Source organism: Otolemur garnettii, unplaced genomic scaffold (assembly GCF_000181295.1).
Source record: "Otolemur garnettii isolate 467f Iridium unplaced genomic scaffold, OtoGar3 scaffold00075, whole genome shotgun sequence".
NCBI lineage: Eukaryota > Metazoa > Chordata > Mammalia > Primates > Galagidae > Otolemur > Otolemur garnettii.
The window spans coordinates 4,358,747-4,375,477 of NW_003852470.1; positions in this window are offsets into that span (position 1 = coordinate 4,358,747).

Genomic DNA, 16,731 nt, shown 5'->3' on the forward strand with positions numbered 1-16,731 from the left:
ACGTATACACAGGAGCGATGCCCTGACGCGTGGCACGTATACACAGGAGCGATGCCCTGACGCGTGGCACGTATACACAGGAGCGATGCCCTGACATGTGGCACGTATACACAGGAGCAGCACCCTGCCCGGCGCCCGGACGTCAAAGAACTTATTATTTCATTAAGGTCTCTTCGGGGCGTGAACTCCAGCACTCTTCTGTATTTATTTATTAATTAGCTGGCTGAGAGGGAAATTATCCCCTTTTCTTATTCATTGTTGTTCAAGGATTTGAGCTGATTATCTAAATAAACAGCGCTCTTAAAACTTTCCCTCAAATAGAATGGCTAACTCCACCTTGTGTTTTTTGCTGAAGTAGTGGAGGGTCCCTCTTCCCCTGAAAAGTCCTTTTGATTTAACCTTTTCAGGCGCTGACCAGGATTGAGCAAGAATTCAAAACCCAAGTCCAATCTCCTTTCCAGAGGGAAATGCAAGGAAAAATGAAGCCTATTTGCCCACAGTGAATAGGTGCTAACAGCTTTGAAGAACTGCCCTCAAGTAGCAGCTGAAATCCAAGACCGCTTTTATAACAGAAAATGGGGTTTAAAAGCCTACCTAGCCAGTTAAAAGTCTTGAGGGGAAATGGCTTGAACATGTGTCTCCTGAATCTTTCCCCACTGTGGGAGATGTTGAGGTGGTGAAACATCACCCCTATTGTAAAAATAAAGCAATGCCATCTTTAATATACAACTTTCCCTAATTCACGCTCACAATAAAAATCAAAGCAGAGGCGGGGGGAGCTACCCTCCTAAAGGACATTACTTGTGCTGGCTGTGTAGCTGTGTAGGGTGGCTGCCCCGTGAGCATTCTGGGAAAACGTGTATCTGGAAAGGCATCCTTAAAAGATTAGAGCTAGGGGCTGCTGGGCGGACAGCTGACTTGGCATCACCATCTCACGGGGGTACCGTCAGCGAGCAGCTTAGGCAGAAACCAGTGTGTGTGGTGTACAGAGCACAGAGCCCCATGGGGCAGGTGCAGCCCGGCCTCCTGTGCCTCCACAGGTGAGTGGACCACAGGTGAGCCCCGTTTGCCACCGTGGGTTCACTCCCTCAGAGGCTCTTCTGGAGGGTGGATTTTGCTGTTTTTCGTATTCCACAAGAAGTCAGGAAAGGCAAGAGTGACTTCACTACCCCAGGGCCTGTGAATGCGACTCTCTGGGAACAGGGCCTTTGCAAATGTGATGAAGCTAAGGATCTCAGGAAGAAATCATTCTGGATTTAGGTTGGGCCCTAAATTCAGCAACAAGTGTCTCCATGAGAAAAGAGACCAAGATTGAGACACAGAGACACATGGGGGAAAGGCCATTTGGTCACAGAGGCAGAGACTAGAGTTGTGTAGCCTGTAACCAAAGAACACTGAGGATGGCCAGAAGCCACCAGTAGCTAGTATTTTGGATCCTGGCTAGGAATGCCAGGACCCAACCTTGCTAGTATTTTGATTTTGGATTTCTGGCCTCCAGAATAGGGAGGGGATAAATTTTTCCTGGTTGAAGCCGTCAATAATTTGTCATGCAGTTGTAGGAAAATGGGACCCTGAACACCTTGGGCTTTGGAAAGAGCTGGGCCTTCTGGGTCTGACTTGGAGTCAAATCCCAACAGAGTGACCCTGGGTCCCAGCCACAGCATCCTCACTGGTACAATGCTCCTTCTGAATGACCCGCTGGGCAGAGTGAGACAACTAAGCTCCATGTAGACAGACCACAGCCTGGATCTGCTTGTTCAAGGTCTAACAGTGTTGGGATCACTTCAGAACACTGGTGTTAACAGAGGAGATGGGAGCCTTGATCGGGGGGTTGTCATCCATAATTTCATCTTATCTTCGCAGCACACCAAAAGGCTGTTGTCGTCCTCCACATCAGCGCTGAGTGAGCTGAGGGCAGACAGGTGAGGTCATTGGTGAAGCCCCCACTGTTGAGTGACACCCACTGGTGAGTGGGACAGGCCCACTGCCCAGGTGTCAACTCTATGGACTGTCTTGTGCCACTTCCCAACAATCGGGAAATGAGAATCAGAGTGTCATTGTCCAGCCTTATTATGCTGGGCTGACATCCCCTGGAGTTTGTGCCAACTCCCATAGCATGTATTTTGGGGTTTGCCTCCAGCTTCCCTGAGCTGTGGAGAACAACGGGTACAGGCAGAGCCAAAGCACAAGTTCAGCTGCCCTGAGCCGACTGGTACTGAGCAATGTTTGCCTGTGGATCCTCCCTGATCACTGGGAAGTTTTCAAGGCCCCCTGCAGGGTAAAGATCATTAAAAGGAAAATCCACCAATGACCTCACCTGTCTGTCCTCAGCTCACTCAGCGCTGATGTGGAGGACGACAACAGCCTTTTGGTGTGCTGTGAAGATCCCATGAAATTATGGAAATAATATCGTGAAGATCCTGGTGAGAGTTTCTTGGAGGTTACTTGGACTTGGTTTGCATATGATCCTTCTAGAAAGGATATGCAACCTCCAGGGACAATACAAAGACCAGCCCCGTCACATTGACGATCCTGTGCTTTTTTACATGTCTATTGACCTAATCAAAACATTTTCTCGATTTTGGGGTGTTGAGTTGCTCAGTCTGGTTTTAGGAAAAGCCACAGAGAGACACAGAGCAGAGGCTACACATTAGCAGCAACTATAGAACCACCTGGAGGGAGGCTATGAAACGCCTCACCTGAGCCCCAAAGCAGATGCTGATAAAACTGGTCTGGGAGAGTCCCCAGCACCGGCAAGTTGGCTGTGCAGCGGGGTGAGAAGCACAGACCCTGAGGCTAATGTACAACTCAGAGCAGGAAAACAGGCAGAGCAACATTGAAGAAAGAAAGGAGACGGGTCGAGTGAAGTGCTGCTGGCTATCCACTCTAAAATATTGACTCTGAATGATCGATCAGGTATAACCTGTAAAGAAGAGGTCAAAGTGGAAAGCACAGTTTCACTGTAGGTGGCACGTCGAGGAGGTTCTGGGGGAGCCACAGAACCCGGATGAAAACGGGACTTACATGGTAAAAAGGAGATGCTTCTCCCCAGGGCTCCTTCTCCTGACCCTAAGCAACCAGCTGGACGGTCTTGATGCCATCAGTTAAATCTTCTGCCACTTTCCTCCGGTCACCCACTGCACTTCTTTACCAGTTTAATTGCTGGACTCATTACCCTCGGTATCTAAGATGAACGATGTCATTGATTGAGTTTCCAAATAAATCAGTACATGAATATTTTATTGGTAATGATTAAAATCAACTCAAACAACCTGATTCTACTGGACGTAGTTGTGCATCAGGCAACAGAATGATAAGGAATTACTGAGCTCCCACTGGGTACAGAGAACAAAGTATCCAGTAACCCTGATGATCCTGAGATGGCCCAAGCAGGGAGTCTGGATCCTGAGTTCTGACCTCCTCCCAGCAGGAGGTGCCTGGGGGTCTCCATCAGGTCAGTCAGACTGGCTCTCCTGTGCTCCCAGGGCAGGTTCACAGGAGCCCCTCCCTGGGCAGCACCTGCTGCCCCTAGTTCCCTGGGCTGTCCAGGTCCCTGCCCCAGCACCACCCTTGCCACCATCAGTGGAAACCACCTCCAAGGGGAGATGCCACACCACCCTCTGGGCTTCCTTTCATCTGCCACTGAAGGGGAAATCGTTCCCAGGAAATGAGAGCCGTGGATCTGATTTCCCACCCGCAAGGCAGCCCTGCCTGAGCTTCATCCTTCCCAGGCCTGGCCACGTCTTCCTGTCCTGCTGGCCTGACTCACCGGCAAAGGTTATAGCTGGGAGTGTGAGGAACGTGCCAGCAGCCAAAAGTCTGCCTTTGAGAGGCTTCTGGCCTGACCCAAGGAGGAAATGTTGGCCCACTCCCAGTCTGAAATCCAGTCCATGTCGGACGTCTAAGGATTCAGATGCCTGCCCTGCCGTAGCCAAGTCACAGGCATTTCATAAACTCTCCCAGCCAATCCTGAAATCTGGAGGTCCCTTCTGTCCCCCAGGAAATTCCACAAGGTAACAGGTACCTATTTTATTCTAAATATCAAAATAAAGGGGGCAAACACTATCTCAGGAAAGCACCAACTGCTGGTGCCCAGGTAAGCTGATTTGGTCCCTCTCAAATGCTGACTCTCTAATAATAAAAAACACAAGAGTTCCACAACCTCTCTACCATCTCAGAGTTAACACAGAACACTTAAAGTATCACAGGGTTTTAATGCATAACCTCCCTCCACTGGAGGCAGCCCCGACCCTGGGCTCACTGGAGGGAGCCAAGGCAGGCCGCACGGCTGCTCACGGAGACGCCTTGGCTGAGGCTCTGTGGCAGCCTCTTCCTGGGTCCCACTGGTTGCTGTCACTTTCCTTTTGCTCTTATTGTCACTAACTTTGCTTACTGACCTTGTTCTCTGGGACTCACCATTTCTCCAGCAGAGAAACAGGCCCAGCTCTCCAAGGCTGGAGTTGGGGGAATTTGCTCTCTGGCTAAGACCCCAGAGTGCGGGGGCAGAACCACGTGGGCTGTGATGGGACCGAATGTTCAGTACATTTTTTTTCTAAATGGATGTTCAATATTTTAAGTGGCACATCAGTTACTCTGGGGTGTTCTTATCCAGTTCACTCCATCAGCTTCAATAAATGCCAAATTAAAAAGAAAGAAAAAAAAGAAGAAGAAATAGCATGCTTTTCTGTGTCTGGGTCTAAGTGTGTGTGCGTGTACGTGCCTGTGTGGAGCAGGGAACTCAAACTTCAGAATGGAAAACAAAAGGAATTAGCAGAGCAGAGAGACAGAAGGCAGGTGGTGAGAGGTGAACCCCCCCTCCACGTGCTGACCCATAACCACTCCCTTTAGCCATGGGTGCCCAAGAAGGGGCATGTCTTTGCTTCCTTTGGTAATGCCCCTCTCCATGGGTTACCTGCACGTTTTCTGTGCCTTTTTGGTAGTGAAACAATGCCCTCTGCTAAAGATGTGGACAACCTGTCTCTGAGCCCTGTTACCTTACATGGCAAAGGGACTTTGCAGATGTGATTAAGTTAAAGACCTTGAGATGGGTGAGCCGAGTGGGCCCAATGTCATCACAAGGGTCTTGGTAAGGGAGGAGGGCACTGGAGGGTCAGCGTCAGAGGCCAAGGGACGGGGCCACAGGCCGAGGGACACTAAAGCCTCTGGAAGCTGGACAATGCAAGGCGGGACTTCTTGCAGATGGAGCCACCAGCTCTGCGGACGCCTTGATTTCCCCCAGGGCATCTGACTTTAAGTGCACCTGACCCCCAGATCTAGAAGATGATGATGCATCTGTGTTTTAAGCCACTAGACTTATGGGACTTATGGTCATTTTTTAATCACAGCCACAAGAAATTCCACCCTTGGGAAATCTGCTCCCAACCACTTGCTGGTCTTGAGTATTAGAGCCGCCCAGAGCCAGGTGGGTGGGACCAGACAAGCTGCAAAGTGCCACCCCCAGGCGCAGAAGTCACCTGTGTCCAAGGTGGGCTTCTTGGTGCCTGAAACCAGGCTGGGCATGATCTATCTTAAGCAGTGAAAAGCACAAGAGGAAGTTCTAGAATTACTGCTGCCTTTAGGGAACTTTCCATCTTGGCTAAAGAAGGACGACTGAGCAATGTGAAGGAAGGACTGACCCAGAGGGGGCACTAAGAGAGAAGCCAGGGTCAAGCTGCAAATACAAAATCCCCAGGCCTGGGCCTAAGCCTGGCCGCTCAGAGTCGCCCTCGGGAGAGGGAGAAGGGCTTCAGCCCTGGCTCTCAGGGAGCGGCAGGAGTCTCAGCCCCAACTGACACCTGCTAGGAGGAAGGGGCTCCCTCCCTAATGCTGCACTCACACCTACCCACCCTCTCCAGGGCCCTAGGCCAGGAAAGAACACCACACACAAGGCAGGAGGCAGCTCTCAGCCCCAGAGACGCCCAAACATGCAGGCCCAGGCTGGGCTATCAGGGTCCCACCAGCAATTCCATCCTTCAACTTTCCACAAGGAAACCCTGGGCAAGAAAACTCTCCCCTACCCCAACCAGGGATTAGCAGTGTCTCCAAGAGCTGTCTGTCCACATCCTTAAAGAAAGTCCTGCTCCCTGCCAAGAGGGCAGAAAGGGGGAGTGGAGAGTTAATGGATTTCATCACGTCTGCATTCTCTTGGGGCTAAAATGCATGATGGGCACCCCTTGGCAGGCTCTACATGCAGGAACAGCCAGCTGGGCCACTTCTGTCTACCTGGCAGAATTTTCTACCCAAGAGTAGAGCCAGAGCTGTGGGGAAGGGGAGGGCAGAGCTCTGGACAGCCGGGAGCACCCAGTGACCCCGTTACCCTCTGCTTGGAGCACTCTACCCAAATACCCATGTCATCCATCATTTCTATATGTCATTGTGTTTTCTTTTGTCCCTCCAAGCCTCTTAACTGTTAAGAGTCCACCTTAATGATGTCCTTTCTAATCACTGCCTTTTTGATGAATTCAAACTAATTGCCAAACTTCTCTCTGCTCTGTTTTAGTCTCGGCCACCAACCTAGATATGCCAGCAGACTCTGGGACCCGCCGGAAGGTGAGGTGGGACAGCATCCTGCCTGGATGGGCAGCCCAGCTCTCCAGGACAGCACAGAGACAGGAAAACAGAAGGAATTCCAGGACAGCTCAGGGTGGAGAGAGCGGTGGTGGCATGGAAAGTAAAATGCACCTGTTTTGCCTTGAGTCTATCCCGGATTATACAAAATCACAACCACAGAAGTTCCTAATTCTTCACCAAAAATGGATCAAGAGGCAGGAAAGAACAGCAACACCCAAATTGCCTGGAAAACACAAGCACCGGCAGGCTCCCCATCTTGGAAGTTGCCAGCTTTCAGGACAGTATGGCCACACCTGCAGCCCTTTCCCGGGAGCACGTGCCTCAGGTCGGAGCCTATAGGGAACCATCTATGGACACAGAGCCATGACTGTTCCCAGACCGGCCATTTGCTCCGGACATCCAGGAGTCTTGCACCACACGGTGCCTGGTACAAGCTCATTTGACCCCATTATTGATTCCTCTCCATCAGCTAAGAGTAAGTTTTTTGAGAGGCAAGCCCGATTATCCTGAGGCACACTCTGCACACACACCGGGCATCAGGAATGAACATTTAGTATTCATCCTTTGATGTTTTCCAAATGGCCTACACGGGGGCTGTCAGCACGAAGAATTATATTATTACACTGGGAAATCTCGTTTGCTACCTTTGGATGTTAAAACAGCACAGACTGATTTTCCATAACTGGAGGACAAATTGATCCCCACTAAGGAGGCACCCTTGGTGCACACGGGGGGGGGGGGGCGGGGAGGGGCCTCAGCAGCAGACACTGCCATGCTGCGGCTGACCCCAGAGTGGACCAGGGCAGGCCTTTTTCCAGGAGGGTCTTTCATCCTCTGTCCAGGCCTCAGATTGTTCATTTGTAAAATGAGGCATTCACGTTAGGACTGTGGTTCCAGGGCAGGATGAGAAAGATGTGCCCTCAGCAAGTCCCAGGTCACTACAGCCACACCACACATGAGTCTGAAAGCAGCCATAGTTAGCCCCTAAGAGGGTCTGTCCAAAGGCTCAGACATGCGGATCCTGTTTTCTCCCCTCTGGTTTCAGCCAAGTCCACATCTTGGACTTCACTTCTGCAGAGGTCTGTCTGTTGCTTACTGCCAGCTCAGTCAAGGATAATCAAGGTGACTGCACTGTTAAGAAACCCGACCCCTAACAGGAAAGGAAAAGAAAGTCTGGTAGGAGTCCCTCGCCCCTGCCCAAGGACTGGTGTGTCAAGTCACATGTGCACCTGGCATTCCGCAGGCACCTGTCCGCCCTGTGCCCCTACACAGGGCTCAGAAATAACAACTAGCAAGACAGGTCCCTTGAGGACTCTGCACTGTGGGGAGGGGACATGCAGAAGGGATTCTGCCCCAGAGTAGGGACAGGGCCCTACAAGTCTTCACATGGAAGGAACAAGGTAGAGGCCCCTGCTTGGGTCAGGGAGTGCATAATTGCACCTCCATGCAGGTAATGAATGTACAGACATGGCAGCTACTGGGTACAAGCCCCTCTGTGCAGCTGCTTTGGAGTCCCTGGCTCTGTGTGGCAATCCTGAGTCACTTACCTTCCCTGAGATGCAGTTGCCTTATTTGAAGGGGCTGTCTCAGCCCTTCTTACCTGGGAGAGAAGGACGCCTCACGCAAGGTCTGTGTCCTGAGGAACCGAGTGGCCTCCCAGAGAGGCACAGGGGGACCAGAAGCCCAGAGAGCAGTGAGCTCACGCTCCTTGGCCTCAGTCACGCCTGACTGTGACTCTTATGTCCGCGGAGGATGAGGCAGGGTGAAAGTGGCACTTGTGCCTGGAAACGCACAAAGAAGGCTCCAGAGAACATTAGAAACCCCACATCCCTGAGGACATTGTCTTAACCAACAGCTCGACGTGGAATCCAACGCTCACCTCCTTGAAGCCTAGGAGAGCGGAAAGCTCAGGAGCGAGGCCCTGAGGGGGAGAGGAGGACGGGTAAACCCCCAAATTACAAGGCAATGGTGCACACTGCGACTCGCTCAATGTGTCGTCCACTAGCAGAAACAAAGGGTGGCCTGCGGTGAAAAAGTCTACATCTGAGGTGTGAGTTTAGCTGACGGAAATCAAAAGGAAGATTACTGAGGATCATTTAACAGTATCGGAGCTTAAATTCTCAAGGACAGGGCTCTTAGTGGCTCTTTCACCAAGAGTCAGAGTGAGGGAGACTGAATGGAAATGCAGCTTTTTGTGTTTTTCCTTCTCCAGGAGAGGGTCCCCCACTGCAGGGCAGCAAGTAGGAGAAGGTCTCCTCACAGGAACGAACGTCTTCAGGGCTGAGGCGGCATCCCAGACCACCATCACCACAGGGGCACGGCCAAGAAACCGTGAGCAAGCATCTTGATTCCAGTCTTGTCACTACCCCCTGACAGCCAGACATAAATTATCCAAATGCCCTTTGAACATTGGCCCATTAGAAGCTTCAAAGAGAATTTGGAATGTGGAGAAAAAGTGGGAAATTACCTAAGAGGGAGACATAGCACAGGCTGCACCATGGCCCTGGACTTCACCAGCTTTATCATGAAATTGTACAGTCAGTAAGATGCCATGCTTGTGTCCTGCAGATGAGAGGAAGGGGTGTCTTGTGAATTTAGGGTACAGATGCAATAGGAAGGTCCTCTGGGTATCAGGGACACATCTCTAAGCAGTGGAATCTCCACCTCCGTTTGCAGCTGCTGGTGGAAGCAGATACCTGTCTGAGTGGGTGCAAAGGGAAGCCACTCTGGGGTGGGCCTTTCCATCTGCAGCTCACAGCAATTTACATGAAATTGATGATGGACTGAGGGCCTCTCCCCAGCGGCTGATCTGGCGCTCCTCCATTGGAGGATTAATTCCTTCCCTGGAGAGAGGCGCACACACCGAGTGAGAGCAGAGCAATGAGAAAAGCACCAGGAAACTGGCTCCTGTTTCACCAATTTCCTGCACAGGCTGGCAGGCGCTATTGCTCCGGACAGCTCTCCGGTCAGGGGCGCCTCTTTGGAGAGGTGTTGGTGACCTCCCTGTGTGTCTCAGGGGGCGACAGATGAGGTGAGAGGCTTGGAAGCAGGAAACAGAGTTGACGTGGCAGGTTCCCTTGAAGGAGAGGGAGCAGAGTTGGAGCCTGATTGAAAATGTATAGAAATTAGAGATTACTTCGCATGAGATTGACACCACCACTTTTCCTCTCCTTGCCTTTGGCAATGGGAAATAGTGGACCTGTGCTCTGCCCAGCGGTCTGCATCCAGGTGCACCGCGCTAAAATGCAGGCTGCTTGGAGACAAGAGGCTTGGCGACTCACAAGGCAGCCACCAGGCCTGGGAGGAGATCAGGTCGCTGCACCCACCCGCAGTGTGCTGATGATCCCACACCTCGTGCAGATTTGTGCAGGACCTTCTGTATCTGCGAGAGCCCGCACAGAACTTGACTGGGCATGAAGGAAGTGACTGGGAGACTGGGGGCAACATCTTCAAATTCTCAGCTCATCACTGCTCACCAAGCTACACCTATCTCAGTAGAATAAAAATGAAGACTTGGATACTAACACACACAAATGCAAATTATTGTTGAAGTATCATTAATTTGTTTAATTAAATTATTATTAAAATACAAATGATTGGCATCATCATCATTATTATCCGTATGCAATTTCTCCTTTCCTTGCTTTATGGAGTGTAAGTTTTAAATTCATGGTATCCCATTACCATGAATTTGTATACATTGACTAATTTCTGGCATTCCAGTTAATACCAAGTTATCATATATTCCACTCATTTCTCAGAAAATTTTAAACTATGTCAATAGAATATACTGCAAAATAACTTATACTAAATATAATTGCATGATTCCATGATGACTCAGAGATCCATTCAAGACTTTGGTAGAAGATTAAGGAAGGCAAAAAAACATCAATGAAGTAGAATTCATCAACAAAATACCAGAAAACCAAATTCAACAGTACATCAAAAAGATAATTCACCATAATCAAGTGGGTTTCATCCCAGGGATGCAAGGATGGTTCAACATACACAAATCAAGAAATGTGATTCATCAGCTAAACAGAATTAAAAACAAAGACCATATGATCATCTCCATAAATGCAGAAAATGCATTCAATAAAATACAACACCACTTCCAAATAAAACCCTCAGCAAAGTAGACATAAAAGGAACAGACCTCAAAATAATAAACACCAACCACGACAGACCCTCAGCCAACATCATACTGAAAGGTGAAAAGTAAAGCATTCCCCCTAAGAACCAGACCAAGACGAGGGTCACCGCTTCTGTTCAGCGTAACACTGAAAGTTTTAGCCAAAACAACAGGCAAGAAAAAGAAATAAGGGGCACCCGCATATGGAGAGAGGAGGTGAAACTGTCCCCATTTGCCAATGATTCAGTTTTAGACCTAGAAAATCCTGAGGATTCCACCAAAAGACTCCTAGAATGTATGAAATAAATTCAGTAAAGTTTCGGGTCACAAAATTCATGTATATAAATTAATAGTATTTCTATATACTAATAACAGTCAAGCTGAGAGTTAAATCAAGAACTCAATACCATTTACAATAGCGGTGAAGAAAATAAAATACCTAGGATACACTTAGCCAAACAGGTGAAAGTTCTCTACAAGAACTACAAAACCCTGATGAAAAAAAATCATAGATCGACACAAAAAAATGGAAGAACATCCCATACTCATGAATTGGAAGAATCAGCATTGTTAAAATGTCCATACTCAAAGTGATTTACAGATTCAAATCAGTGCCTATTAAAAGGCTAATATTTTTCACAGATGTAGAAAAAAAATCCTAACCTTCACATGGACCCCCCCCCCAAAAGTCCAAATAGCCAAAGCAATCCTAAGCTAAAAAAAAAAAAAAAACTGGAGGCATTATCTGACTTCAAATCATACTACAAGGCTATAGAGCCCCGGCAGCTTGGCACTGGTGTTGGTATGAAGGTAGACACCTAGAAATTTGGAACACAATAGACAACCCAGAAATAAAATCATGACCAACTGATGTTCAACAAAACAAACAAAAACATACTGGGGAAAGGATGCCTTATTTCATAAATAGTGCTGGAAAAACTGGATAACCACATGCAGAAAAATGAAACTGAATCCCTGTCTCCCACCGTATACGAAAATTAACTCAAGATGTATTAAAGATTTACATGTAAAGCCTAAAACCATAAAAGTTCTAAAATACAGGGAAAACTGTTCTAGACATTGGCCTAGGCGAAATATTTAGAAATAAGAACCCCAAAGCAAATATATCTACAACAGAAACAAGAAATGGGACTTATTCTAAAATGTTTCTGCACAGAAACGAAATTAACCAACAAATTGACAACCTACAGATGAGAGAAAGTATTCACAAACCATACCTCTGACAAGGAGCTAACATCCAGAATCTACGAAGAACTCAAACACATTAACAAGGAGAAAACAAATAATGCTCTCAAAAAGTGGACAAAACATGAATACAATTTCCTCAGAAGAAAATAGAGGAATGGCCAACAAACACATGAAACACTCACCATCAATAATGATCAGAGAAAAGCAAATTAAAGCATTCCCACTCAAAAAAAAAAAAAAATGACAAAGGAACAGACAGTGTTAGAGTTTTACTTCTATAGTTCATCGGATAATTTGTATGTTATACCAACTATTATAGAGAATAGAAATAGGAAGGAAGTGCTCCAGCTCACTTATGAGTTTATAATAACCTTGAAGTCCAAACTGGAAAACAACATTTGAAAGGAGGAAAATTGGGCAGTGCCTGTGGATGAAAAGGGTAGGGCGCTGGTCCCATGTGCTGGAGGTGGCGGGTTCAAACCCAGCCCTGGCCCAAAACAGCAAAAATAAATAAATAAAGCCTATCCTTCATCCCTGGACTGGCCTGTTAAAAGAAAAAGAAAGGAAGAAAATTAAACTGTCTTGCTCAGTAACACAGATTCAAAAATCCTAAGTCTGGTAGTAGCTAATGGATATTGCAAAATATTCTCCAAAAAAAAAACATGATGTGCGGAGTAGGATTCATCTGAAAAGGATGACTTCATCTTATTACATCTGTTAATGTATTCGTCCTATAAACAAATTACAGAAGAAAAATCACATAGTACATGATAATATCAGCAAATTAAATCTAACAAAATTTCATAGCCCATAAAAATGAAAAAAACACAAACTTAAAATATTAAGTGAATTAAGAATTAATTTTAAGAATTAAGAAGTAAATGCCACATAGTTCGTCAAAATCCTACATCAAAATTAACAATGAAGCGTGAGGTTTTACTTCTTGTCTTTTTAAAGACTTTAAATGCCTCTTTACTGTTTCTATTTAATCCTGTAAATGAGATTAAGCAGCTTGTTCAGTTTCTTCATCAATAAAACAGAAATTACAGTAATCTCTTCCTCAAGAATCTCTGTAAGGTGACAAGGCTCACAGCTGAGTCCTGGACACGGGATAGGAGCTCAGTACAAACGTGTCCCTGGACATCTTAGTCCCCACTGTCCAAGGAGAGGCTGCTGGCATCGATGTGCTCCCTGGGCGCTGACTGGGTGCCACCTGTGGGCCACACCATGTTGTACATTGAGGCCCTTAATGTTTTCATCATCCCACTTGCTGCTAAAAGAAAAAGTATATATATCAAATTGGTCTGAAAATACCAATTCGATGGATAGAGAACAGAAAAAATCAGGATGGGAGGAGCAAAGCTATTGCTCTTTGCTGCTAATGACTGAAGACCTGAAAGGGTCAAGAAAAACAATTGTTAAAAACCAATAGAGACGGAAACTTTAATATAGTGGCTGGAAAACTTTGATACATAAAATCAGTAGCTTCCCTATACTAAATACGAAAACTAATCAGTCAGGAAATAAAATTATGAAGAAAGTTGTACTCTTCAATGTTAGCCAGAAAGTTAACAGCAATAAAACCTAAACTCCTAGAGGGAGACATCAAGGAAATCTTGAATAAATTTAAACATATATTTGTGCTTGATTATCACAGAGTCAGTATTTCAAAGATATCAGTCCTCTCCTCCTTCACTCCTAAATGCATTGCAATCCCAATCCATGTGCTATCTTAAAGGAAAAGGTGGTGAGCTGTTTTAAAATTTATAGAGAAAAATGAAAGTACAAGAAAAGATAGATTTTCAAAAAGGAAACTGCCACAAAGAGCCTTAGCAGATACTAACATGCATTTGAAAACTGCGAAAAATTAAAATAGTTTAGTACTGACCCAGAAATCGTCGGTGAAATTAGGGGCGGAGATATTAAAGGGTCAAACATAAACAAAATACATCTGGGTATTTTAAATGTGATAAAAACAGAAGTTCAAATCCACAAGGAAAAGATCAAAGATCAGATATTTATAATTTGTATTTTTTTGTAAACCTCAGTTATCTCCAAATCAGTCAAAGATTTAAATGTTAAAATGAAAATAAAAAATTAATACAAAACATTGACAGTATTTTTATTTTAAATTATTGTGAAGTGGGCAAAGTCTTTTTCATAAAACACAAAATCTAAAAGGGAAAAGGAGAGAGAGCTCAAGTTAACCATGTATTTTATGATGTTAACATAAAATTTGCAATATTGTTTCATAAATGGAATAAAAATAGCACTGAGGAAAAAATTTCATCAAGGAAATTTTTGTAATGTGGTAGGAAAGGGCAGAAAAGAAGATAATCCACCAGAAAATGAACATTGGCTGCCAACAGAAAAGTAAATAAACATGGCGAACAAGATCTAAGACTTTGAACTTGACATCTAATTAAAGATATGCGAGTTGAAATAGTATTTAGAAAGCAATTGTTACCTATAGACGCTCACAAATGAGCAACGCTGATAGGATTAGAAGGATTATAAAAATAGGATTATTTGTGAATAAAATTAACTCATCAGTTCCACTTCAAGGAATTTATTTTACAGAAAAAATTCACAAAGGCATATATTGTATATGGATGTTCACAGTAGTATTGTTTAAAATGAAATGGAAAAAAAAAAAAACAACTTGGAAAGGCCTGACTGCTGATGATATTGTGGTAAATATGTGCGTTCTCTTCTACAGTGCCAGGGAGAGGAGAGCCCCCAAAACTGGAACTCAGAGATTCCCAGGTTACGATGGTAAAACTGAAATTTCAACAGATATTATGGTTTGAGCACGTGCTTTCATTTGTTTCTAAAAGGCCCGAAAGTGTGTCTGTGTATCTGTGCGTGTCTGCATGTAAGAGAATAAACTTTCTGGGAATTTACACAAGAAAGAAAACTATGCATAGCGATTAAATTTGCAGAGTGAGACTGGAAATAGTCAAGATGGAAGGAGTCATTATTTTACATTTTTTTTAAATTCTGGTTGACTTTAACCACATTCACGTATTACTTCTACAATATAAATTAATAATGCAGCAATTCGGAACCTGGAAGACTTAGAATAAGAAAATATGGATCTATTAAGGCCTTGAAAAAAATGATCTTGAGGATGCCGTTCCTCTAATTAAAAGCACACTGCTTTCCTGTTCAGCTGACTCTTATTTTCAAACGTCTGTCTCTATCTGTCTGTACCTTGGAGTGGACATTCCGCATGCGTCCCTAAAGAACCCTGCAATCGATTATACCCCATTTCCTGGTCCTCTTGTGACAGAGATCCTGTCCACAGAAGGCAACACAGCAAGACCAGGGGGCCGCGGCCAGGACGCCCGGCTGTGGAATATCTTCCCCGTGCCTTCGGATGCTTATCAGTGCTCCCAGATACGAACGTCTCTGGGAAATGTCTGGTCTCACCTTGCCATTTCTGCCTTCAGTTTCTTCACATTAACCCACAATTGATGTTGGGCTTACCCCAAACCCAGACAAATATGTGCTGAGAGATGGAGAGAGAGAGGACGCTTTAATGAATTCACCCCAGACCTCTGCAATTAGAAAATCTAGAAAGAAGCTAAATTTATTCTGACATGCCTATGGGTTTTTTGCTTTATGGACTAGTGTTGTTTTTATCTTGAATTCCATATTCTTATCTTTTTAAAATTGAGCATCAAAGGTTTACATTCAGGCCTGGCCACAGGTAGAAGAGGTTGTTTTCTATAAAGACCATTTGATCACAGATGTTTCTGTTTCTAATCAAATATTTTAAAAAGTACGCTCCAAATGTCTATTTTCAGTTTGAGTCCTCTGAACGTGACGCAGCCCTTCCTCTCCAGCAGTTTTTCCTGTTTTATCTGCTGGCCCCTCCCCGTGGCCGTGAACATGCACAGATGACTCAGGGCCCAATTACCCAACAGTCCCGTTCATGGGTGAGGCAGAAATAACAGTCCAGAGACAAACATCGAAGGTCGAATAAAGCTCGTTTTCTAGAAAATAGAATAGCTGATGAACTGGAGACTGTGTACGAGTACGTTTATATTATTCCAGAGAAAGCAACAGTTTTTCCACGTGTTTATTGTAATAAAGACAAATGCAGATATGGGCTGAGTCTGGAATATGTGCAGACACTTGTTTTTACCTTAATGATCAATATTATGGGAGTTGGGTTCTCCACAGCTAGTCCTATCTATCTCCAAAGGATTCCGCATTTGCCAAAAATGTTCAATCCACTGACTGTTATGAGCTTTTCAAAAGTAGCTGTGAAGCTGCCTTTTTTTCCTCTTCACAACTATTGCAAGAGTTTTTAAGGTTTCCCCATTTAGCAAAGAAGGAACTAGAGCAGGAAAGATCAAGCACTCTAAATTTTAGCATAAATGTCAAGGTGAATGGAATGGCAAACCCTAAAAGACTCCCTAATAAAGCCTGGAAAGTTTCCTATTTTATTTCAATGACAACCTGTACTTCCAACCCAAGTTTCCAACCGTAAACCGTCGATGGCATCTTAAAGATGAAGTCACCTAAAGACATCGACCGAGAATAAGCCGTTGAAAACATTTAATTGAGCCTCTAAACTGGAACAGCCTCGCTAAAGTCTCGATTTAAGCACACGGTGTGCTGTGTTGCCCTGCCAAGGACAGACACATGATAAAAGCCATTTTTAATTGATTCTTCACTCCTCTTTTTATTATTATTCCAGGGAGTCCAGGAAGAGCCAGAAATCAGGGGACGTGCAAGAGAAAAGAAAGAACCGAGAAGATGCAATTAGCAAGTGACACTGTCTTCCTGTTGAAAAGTGATGAATTCAGTTA